The following is a 9,768-nucleotide window of genomic DNA, read 5'->3' as shown; positions in this document are numbered from 1 at the left end:
GACTGTGACTTGTTTGATAATCAGATTTCCAGAAGAAGGGGATGGAGTTCGGATGATTCCCTTACAGGACCTCATATCAATTGGCCAGTAATTCCAGGAGAATGGACAGCTTCCAGTCAAGCTTATCAGAACTATGTTCATTTTGCTCAGCAGTATTCACAGTCTGCAGATCCCTCAGTGAGATTAACTGCTCACTTTGCTTGGTACCTGGCGTATATGCATAGGCACTCTCATAATGATTCCAAGCCTATTCCAAAGTTGTGCATGAATGTCAATGTGAGCATTGATTCCCAACAGCTGGATATTTTGTATTTTCATGCCCTTTGTTTGCCTAGCAGATACTTGGTCCTGTTGGAAAGGATGTGCTGTCTTCAGTTTTTTCAAAATCCTCCTAAAACCTTTGTAGATGAATCCTTGTCTATGGATCATTTCCGACAACATCAATCTTTCAAGAGGGGTCATCTTCATTGATACCTTTCCAATGTATGGTGGAAGCTTTTTAATGAAAATCTCTCTTTTTGAAGGAGTCATTCAGATGGTTGTGTTGTATTAGTGTTTGTGTTGTGAGTTCATTTATGTAATACGAACGTGGTGGTTTCCTATTGGATTGGATTTCGTGTGCGAGCTACATTTTGGAGAATTGTGGTGTTGAGGTCGTGGTTGCAGAGTTGAGACTGATGCTGATGAAGAAGAAGAAAACTCTTATATCCTTTACCAATTTTTTGTGATTTCCTAGTTTGATAAGAAGTGTTAATGTATAAAGGGTTTTCCTTTCTTTGTATTTTTATATCAGCTACAGGTTATAAGTTGGGGTCGTGGTGGATGGATTCTTTTTGAATAGATATTGAAGATTAAAGTTGAGCTTTTCCCTGAACTTGTATTCCCTTTTTCCTGGGTCGCGAGGACGCTTCCTTATTAAGTGTGGGGATATGTTGAGTGTTGAAATGACTTGTTTTTTGGCTGATTTTTGTTGTTTTTGAGAGCTGAATGGTTGATTTTATGAGATGATTGATTAGTTTGGAAGTGTTTTGAGAGTGTTTTGGATGATATTGATTGTGTTTTGGAAGTTTATGATGTTTATTAGTGGTTCTGATAGGTTCTGATTGGTTTTGTATACCTTCTGTTTTGTTCTGATTTTTTCTGATTGTCTTTTGTAAGGAGGGATGGAGTATTGATTGATGAAGATTGAGATATTGTGAAAGTTTATTGAATGGTCTGTGAGAGTTTGGAATGGTTTGAGAATGAGTTATGTGGTTTTGATGACCTTCTGTAACCTTCTGTAGGTCTTGTGTAGAGTCTCTATTTCTGTTATGTTCTATTCTGTACTGTAGCTGTTCTGGTACTGTTCTGTGACTGTTCTGTATGCTTCTGTATGTGTTCTGATGGATGAGAGTGTAGCTTGGGAAAGTTTTATAGCCTTGGAAAGAGGTGAATACAAGTGCAAAAGAGCTGAAAGAAGTGAAAGAAGTAGCTGCTGAAGACTCAAGTGAAGACTAGAGTGAAGTGACAGTAGTGAGCTATGAAAGGACACTGTAGTGGCTCTAGTGACCCTTCATATCAGACATACCTCTTGGGAGGGGTATCCATGACCTAAGAGGGATTATTGAGAGTGATTTTTAAGAGATTGTAGTGAGGATATGATGTATTATTGATGGAGTGAGAGAGAGAGAGAGTCAGAGATAGCCAATTCTACTCAAACAGAGTGATTGTATATGAGAGATTGAGAGAGAAGACTATGAAGACATTGAAGATGAATACTATGTGATGTATTTCCATTCAAAGATGGTGTATTACTTTGCTTTATTTGTTCTATTGATGTATTTTATGAAGATATTGAAGAATATGGTTGATTCTATCAAATCCATGGGAGATCTACATGATGCTGTATGAAGATTTGTTGTGCCTGGTGTTCTTTTCTTCATTGTGATCATATGAAACATGATAAACAAGATTGTTGATGTTACAAGATAGATTTTCTTGCAAGAGAATTCCCTTTTCCTTGGTGTTCCTCTTGGGGCTCCACCTGACCATGTCATCCCCCCTCCCAGAGGTTCCTCAACGACACGCAACAGCCCCTCCATCATCCACTAGTTGGGGGCGTGAGTAGGTGGAAATTACTCCTTTTTTTTCCAATTAAAAAAATCATTTAATTGGGGGGGTCATACAGCAGGAGAGAGGGAAAATGTTACATCCATCCCCCCTTAAGGAATCGAGATGTCCTCATCTCGAAAGGAATTGGGAGTATTGTTTGTTGAGAGTACTCTCGTCAATCCATGTGGCATCTTCTTCTGAAAATTCCTTCCACTGGATGAGATACTCCTTGAGGATTCTACTCTTCAATCTCTTTTCTCGAATGTCTAGGATTCTAGCTGGCCAAAGCTCAAGGACTCCTTGGCTTGGCATTAAAACTTGTTGATCATCGAGTACATGGCTAGGAATGGATACATATTTCTTTAGTAGGCTAACATGAAATACATTGTGAACCTTTACAATCTCAGGGAATTGGAGTTTGTAGGCATTGGACCCTATGCATTTGAGGATCCTGTAGGGTCCGCAATACCTTGGACTCAGTTTTTTAACTCCCCCAATGATAGGAAACTCCTCTTGGGTCATACACGAATGTCTCCCTCATTGAAGAGTCAGTATTGTCTATTTAGATCTGTATAGGCTTTCTACCTATCCTTTGCGGCTCTAATGTCTTGTCTGATGGTCTTAACGTGCTCATCAATTTACTTGAGCATCTCCTTAGAAGCTTCTACCCTTAAAGTAGGATCTAAAAAGTTCAATGGGGTACGACAATCATGCTCATACAATGCTTGAAAAGGTGTCATTTGAATGCTTTGTTGGTAAGAAGCATTATAGGCGAACTCTACTAATGGTAGATTGATGGGATCTAAAATGGGCCGAGCACAAACTCCTCTCAAGGTACCAATATTTTACGTTCCAGGATATACTATTCCTCACTACAATTTTCCCCTTAGGACCCAACGACTAACCTGCAGCTTAGGACATCCTCTCACGCTCATCGTTGGTCACAACCTAAGTAAGACAGGTGCCATACATCCAAGAGGTTTTTTCTGATACCTTTTTATTGTTATTCTTAATGCAAAATCATGTATGGCTATGTGCTCAGACAAAAGAAAGATCAACATCATGCATAAATTCATAAAACATTCTTTCCATGAATTTTACTAACGCATGCTGTGTTGAAAGGAGGCACCGAGCCAAATACTCATGCTACCATCCTCTTTATTTAAACTATTTCCTATTTGCCAAGTGCAATGCATAAATCAAATATTTTCTTTATCTTTCAGTGTTTCAGCCCCTCTTCATCCAACTCTTAGCATTTTGCATCATTGATCGGTTAGATAGGGTTTCTATGCATTTTTCCCTTTTAAAAGAACGACAAATATGCACAAAACATAGAAATGGGAACAAACCAAGGCCAACCTCGTGCTTTGCCATCGTTATACATTGCACAAACATAGATATAATTTTCCCTAATTTTCCTCAGCCCATTTTCTATTTTTCCCTAATTTTAAACCCGTTTTTCCCCATTTTTGGACAAATTTTTCCTATTTTTCTTTAATAAATAATGACTGAAAATAAAAATTGATTGTGGGCTGTGGCCCTTAGGTTCATTGACAGAAAAAACTCAGATTTAGTTGGTGTAACATATCATTTTTCTCATTTATATAGCAAAAATCCAAATTTACCCTTAAAACGCATGTTTTCCATGTATTTTAACACTAATTCCAGCCATGTAGCCTTATATTTTTTGATTTTCAGGTTGCAAACAGTTGAAATTCATGGCAAAAAATATTATAATGAACTTTCATCCCATATGAACAAGGTTTCATAAAGCAATAGCATAAAAAGATCATTTTTCTTTATAAAAATAGCATTACTGCTTATTTTCAAGTCTCGGTTTCTTGGTCTTGATTACAGGACTGATTTCCAGCATATATTTAATGCTTAGCATCTTCAAGAATAGCACTCTTCATGTCTTCATCCATCCGGAAGCAATCGGATCTCATCCGGACAAGCTTTCCTCCATCATTCTTCATTGTCTTCTTCCACACAAGAACAGCCCCTTAAGGGAGAGAGAGGGAGGAGAGAGAAAGACTAAAATCAGAGATCTTCATCTAGGCCATCATTGGACGGGCGAAGCACGGTGATAAGATCAGCAGGGAAAGAGAAGATCGGGGATATGATCAATTGGGTGGGTTATTTGCAGGCACTGATCATGATCATCCATCAAGATGGTGCAAATTTTGGCCGCCTGCTGCCACACTTCCTCCATGCTCTCTCTCTCCACGTTTTTTCCCATCCACATTTCATGTGGCATAAAATTTGGGCCCCAAAGGTCATGCCCACTTTGGCCAAACTTTAGTTCACTTTTTCGTATCTTGACCGCCGTTTGTTGGCCATTTCCCCATCCGGTGTCCAAATCGAGTTTTGAAAAATCCTGGGCATCCTGCTTGATATCCCACATTGGCCGGAAACTCTTGACAACCCGCATGGCAGTCTGAAAAATTATAAAAAATGAACAAGTGTCACTCGAGCGCCTTTAAAGCACTTGACGCTTAAAATCGTCATAGATGGAGCCGCCTCCTTCGACGTTGAATATTTTTCCCTTGATATTCGTAATTTTTAGCTATTTTTAAGCACTTCTCGGCATCAAAACTCTGCTCTCATTGGCAACCACGGGATAGGGCAACTCAGCCCGTCGAATCCCACAGTAGATCTGCAAAAAACAACCAAAGGAAGCATCCAGCTGACACAAAATAGATACAGACTAAACACAGCACAATCCTCACCCTACCCCCTGACAGAACCAAGGCATGAAATCCACAAGGAGTAGGGCTAGCATAATCTGATAGAATGTCCGAAGCCAGTCACTAACCGACTGCTCCAACACGGCCAAATTAAAAAGAACTATCAAAGAGGTTGCCCTAAGTGGTAGTCTGAACTACCTACCTAACTAAGGACAACACAACCAGGAGTTCCTACTAGGCGAGGACTTCTATATCCTGATCAAGAAATATTTTCTTTAAGCACATTTCTTCTTTTAGGTTTTTATTTTCATACTCGAGTATGTAAAAAGGAGGGAGCTGAGCGTAGTGACCCAAGGAGAACAGGGCATTGGACTCAAGTCCTGTCTCAGTACCCAAGAACCTACCAAGCCCTCGCAAGGCGACACTTAATCTTTTTCTGACGCTCACTTTTATTTTCGCTCCAACCTTCCTTAATTTCTTCTTTTCCAGTAAGGGAAGACAAGGCATCGGCCCCGGGTCTGACTTGTCCCTAGGAACTTACCAGGCCTTTGCTAGGCCATCATCAATTGCTCATAAATTTTCCTTTCTTTTCTTTTCGATTTTTATAGGGGTTAGAACCCCTTTTTACATACCTTTGTATATTTTTATTGTCTTTAAGATATTCAAGATTTCTTTCCTCTTTATCATCATCATTTTTCTTCTACAGGCTTCTCTAACTACCTCACAACTGTTAGCTATATATAGTCTGTCTATATATAGTGCCCCAGGTCCCCTCTATATATTTCTATCATGTGTGCTCAGTTGACACACTTTTGGGGTTTCACTTCCGATGTCTTATATCTCTCTTCTCTCCTCTCTTCCTTTCGTCTCTCGGCTTCCAACATGGTATCAGAGTACGGGCGCGACACCGCTGCCTCCTTCGTGTCTTGCCCTACCAAGGCCAGCACCGCTTGCAACTGGAAGAAGGGGAATCCTTCATCGTCTCCTAGTCCTTCCCCACCAAAACCCCCTTCTGTGCTGATGCCCAGCCGCAATTGGCCGAGTTCGAGGCCAGACATCAGGCCAAGAAGAAGAAGAAGGTCAAGGGAGACAGGCACCTGGCAAAAGCCAATCTGCATGTGTTGCCGCAGCTATGCGAGCAGGGATCGCCCACTGATGTTGCATTTGATTCCACACATACGACCCTGACACTTCCTTCTTGCCGGGCCTTGACGACAATACGGCCCTCCGATGCGGCCTGGCATTCATCCCTTTCGCGGATCACTGGCGACTGGCTGCCCTTTCTCGGCGACAATTGCGCGGATCACTAGCGAGCGACTGGCTGTCCTTTCTCGACGACACCAACAGCTAGTGCAGAGCCGCATGCTTTTTGAGCTGTGCAGGTGCTACGGGGTTGTGGAGCAGTGGGTGTGTATGTACACGAGTGGTGATGATGGCTAGACAGCTTTTGATCCGTTCCAAGAACAAAGCTGTTGCTGAGGTTTAGCAAATCTGGATACGCATCCTTGTGTAGCTACAAAGAAACGTCTGCGCCTTGGCTAGGACGTTCCATGTCCCTTCTTCTCCGATGAGGCCACCGCTCGCTTGCAGTTGCACATCGCATCCCAACTTCTGTCGGCTCAGAATGCAGCCCAGAATGGGGTTCTTGCAAATCAGAACGCTCTAAGACATCTTGCTGCTCACAAGAAGGAATTGCCACCTAGGCATGCTGTTGATGCACCCTGGCATGGTGATGATGAAGACGGCCATCTCCAGTTTGTCATTGGGGAGAATCTAAATCGACGCAATAAAATATTGAGCAAGATGGGTGAAGGCACTTTTGGTCTTGTCTTTGAGTGTTGTGACCTTGAAACTGAGGAGACTGTAGCTGTCAAAGTTGTTCGAAGTGCAGAGAAGTACAGGGAGGCAGCTATGATTGAAGTAGATGTGCTTCGAGCACTTTCTGAGAATGACAGGACTGGTTCATGCTTCATTGAATGGCATGTTTTCCTGTGCTTCAAAGAGCCTCAGAATTGGCCTCCTGTTGTGGATGCTGTCGAGTTTGATCGGCTTCCACGATTTCTTGCAGCTGCAATCAAAGCAAGGAAGAAGGACATGCCTATGAAAACTCGATTAACTTTTTGCGAGGTTCTTCTTCCGACGCAACGAAATGTCTTCTTCATCGCATGATAGCTCTACCATTCGGAACTATCAGAAAGTGGTCTGTGAGCCTTCATAAACATAGCCAATGTTCCTGAGCGTGCATCGCTACCACATGACAGCGTCTGAATCAACAACTCACCTCCCGAGAATAGCATATTGCCACTCTTGGATTGCACTCAGAATTTGAAACTTGAATCTCAAGAAGGCTACTGAGAAAGCAGAAGTGCCCTTTGAAACCTTGAATAGGGGAGCAAGTGTGTCAACATAGGCAAAATGTGCTTTATTCTATCTGTTTTCATAATCTTAACAGCACACATGGACCGTAGCAGTGTTAGCTATATATAAACAGAATTTGCACCCATCAAGATTTGTGAGATCAATCTATCCAGAATGTGCTGCAATTTGCTTGGCTTTCTATTTCGTTTATATTCTTTCCAGCTGATGAGTGTCTATATTCCAGCTCATGACACATTATTTCGTTTATATTCTTTCCAGCTGATGAGTGTCTATATTCCAGCTGATGGCACATTATTTTGTTTATATTATTTCGAGTTGATGAGCGTCTATATTCCAATCGATGACAAATAGTTTTATTTATATTCTTTTCATGGGGCCCCACATGTGTTATGTTGTCTATAGAGCGGCGTCGCGAACCATCTCTATAGACCTTGTGTTGTTCTAATGTCACTGTAACGTTTTTCTATAAGTTTTGATGTGACAGATATACTGCTTACATCTCAAGTTCAGTTGAAGGAATTTCTTGGAGATTTTATCTTTTGCAGTGATGTTGCTTATCCTTATTTTACATGTTATATATTTAGGAGTGATAAAGCTCTTTTGATACCTTTGAATAGGCTGTTGTAATTTAGGAGTGATGTAGCTCCTTTGATGCCAATGAATAGGTTGTTGTAAGTTCAACTTTGTAATTTTATGTTTTGAATATTAATATAACGGTAGGCCTATATAGAGCTGTGGGTTTTTCCCTTGAGCCGTGAAGGGTTTTTTCATCCATAGTAAGGGACATTTATTTAAGCGGGGGTGTTAGCTATATATAGTCTGTCTATATATATAGTCTATCTATATATAGCACCCCAGGTCCCCTCTATATATTTCTATCATATGTGCTCAGTTGACACACTTCTAGAGTTTCACTTCCGATGTCTTATATCTCTCTTCTCTCCTCTCTTCCTTTCGTCTCTCGTCTTCCAACAACAACTAACAAGAACTCCTAGAACGGCTGCCTAGCAGGCTAGCAGAACAAGGTCACTAGGACCACCTTCTAAAACAGGTCTTTCAATGCTTGACAATGTCTTTACAGGAGGCAACGACTACTCAGACCTCCCTCAAACATACTGAACCTAAACCTGGGACTTCATGCCTTGGACTCCGGTCTCTAACAAGAAAAGAAAATCCCCTACAAGTACACAGACACATATAGCATAAAACCATGGTACTCATAAAGGAAAGACATCACCTGGATAGGGCCACGAGAAGCTTCCGCGCAACAAAAGGCTCCTTCCAAGCTCTTCTTCGAACCTATCTAGCACAAAACTAAAACAAGAAACCATTAACCGCACTTGCACTAAACAGACAACTGGCCCTCTTGGCCTAATGAAATAAATCACTTTGCTACAAAAATTTATCGGCCCTCTTGGCCTAATGAAATAAAACAGAATAGCACCTACACATCCCTCCCCGAAATAGTATATATTTACAATAATAAACTCCTTTCCAAGGAGGAAAAAACAGGCTTGCAGCCCTAAACTAAATGCATAAGGTTATGACCCATCCCTCCTGCATATATAGCAAGAGGTGTGCACATAATATGTTGTCTAGTCAGCCTATGGGTCCAGGATAATAACGGTAGATTGGTCTCGGCTACTCTTTGCATCACCCATATCAACCATCGTCTTCCATATATTGCATGCTCTAATAGCATTCCCCACAAGCGACCGGGTCCTGTTTCATCATTGATAACAATATCCAAACTAGGACCACAATTGAAGAAGAGGTCTTCTTCATAAGCAAGATTTGCCAAAGAATCTGCAAACTGATTCGAGTAATGTGGAATCAGCTGAAAAGACACTCTCTCAAACTCCTCAAGTAGGGTCATAGCAGTTCGATGATACATATAGAGAATGGGATTCCGCACTGTGTATGTCCCATCTAGCTGATTCATGATCAACTGGGAATCCCCTTTTACTAACAACCGACGAATACCACCTTGCTTGGCAATATGCAGTCCCATAATCAAGGCTTTATACTCCGCCATATTGTTAGTAGTGAATCCTACCCTGAGATAAGCAACTAACTTCATTGTAACTCTACGTCGGGGATCTCGGATTACTACTCCAACACTCCCTTTTTTATCAGGGCCCCTGGACGCTCCGTCAAAATATAATGTATACGTCCACAATGGGTTTACACAACCAACCATCGCGAACTCCTCTATTCGTAATTATGGTAATCAAAATTCAACATGTTTAGAGGTGAACTGACGGCTCCATCCCACCTTCTTCATTGAACTTAACACAGGGATACTCGTCAACAGTCGTAAACAGTGATGGCAGAAGACTTTGATCTCCCACACAAAGGTTCCGTCTTCTTGCTCAATCACTTTGTATCCTTTGCTCCACCAGATGAGTTTCCCCTAATGGTATCTTTGCTCCAGATATGGGTGCTCCAAATAAGGAATTAACCGCCCCATCAACTGGCTTTAAGCTCTTTTGTAGGTCTCAAATCATCCCTAGCATGGACCTGCAATGCATTTCTCTATGTTAGCATACTTAGAAATAATAAGGTTTAATCTTATTAGGATTAACCTTATTTTTAAACTCTACTCCCTGTA

At 41.3% G+C, this 9,768-nt stretch overlaps 1 non-coding gene across 1 annotated transcript; it reads left to right on the top strand.

Annotated features, from left to right (window-relative positions):
• The first annotated feature begins 810 nt into the window (after positions 1-810).
• On the top strand, positions 811-878 carry LOC148024569 (small nucleolar RNA SNORD36). The gene has a single exon (XR_015693467.1). It is a non-coding gene; the product is annotated as a small nucleolar RNA SNORD36 (small nucleolar RNA).
• The last annotated feature ends 8,890 nt before the right edge of the window (positions 879-9,768 follow it).

This window comes from Lygodium microphyllum, chromosome 15, assembly GCF_053477565.2.
Source record: "Lygodium microphyllum isolate KBCC chromosome 15, Lygodium_microphyllum_v1.1.10, whole genome shotgun sequence".
Taxonomy (NCBI): Eukaryota; Viridiplantae; Streptophyta; class Polypodiopsida; order Schizaeales; family Lygodiaceae; genus Lygodium; species Lygodium microphyllum.
Note: the sequence above shows the minus strand (reverse complement) of the source record. Positions and strands in the feature narration are given on the sequence as shown.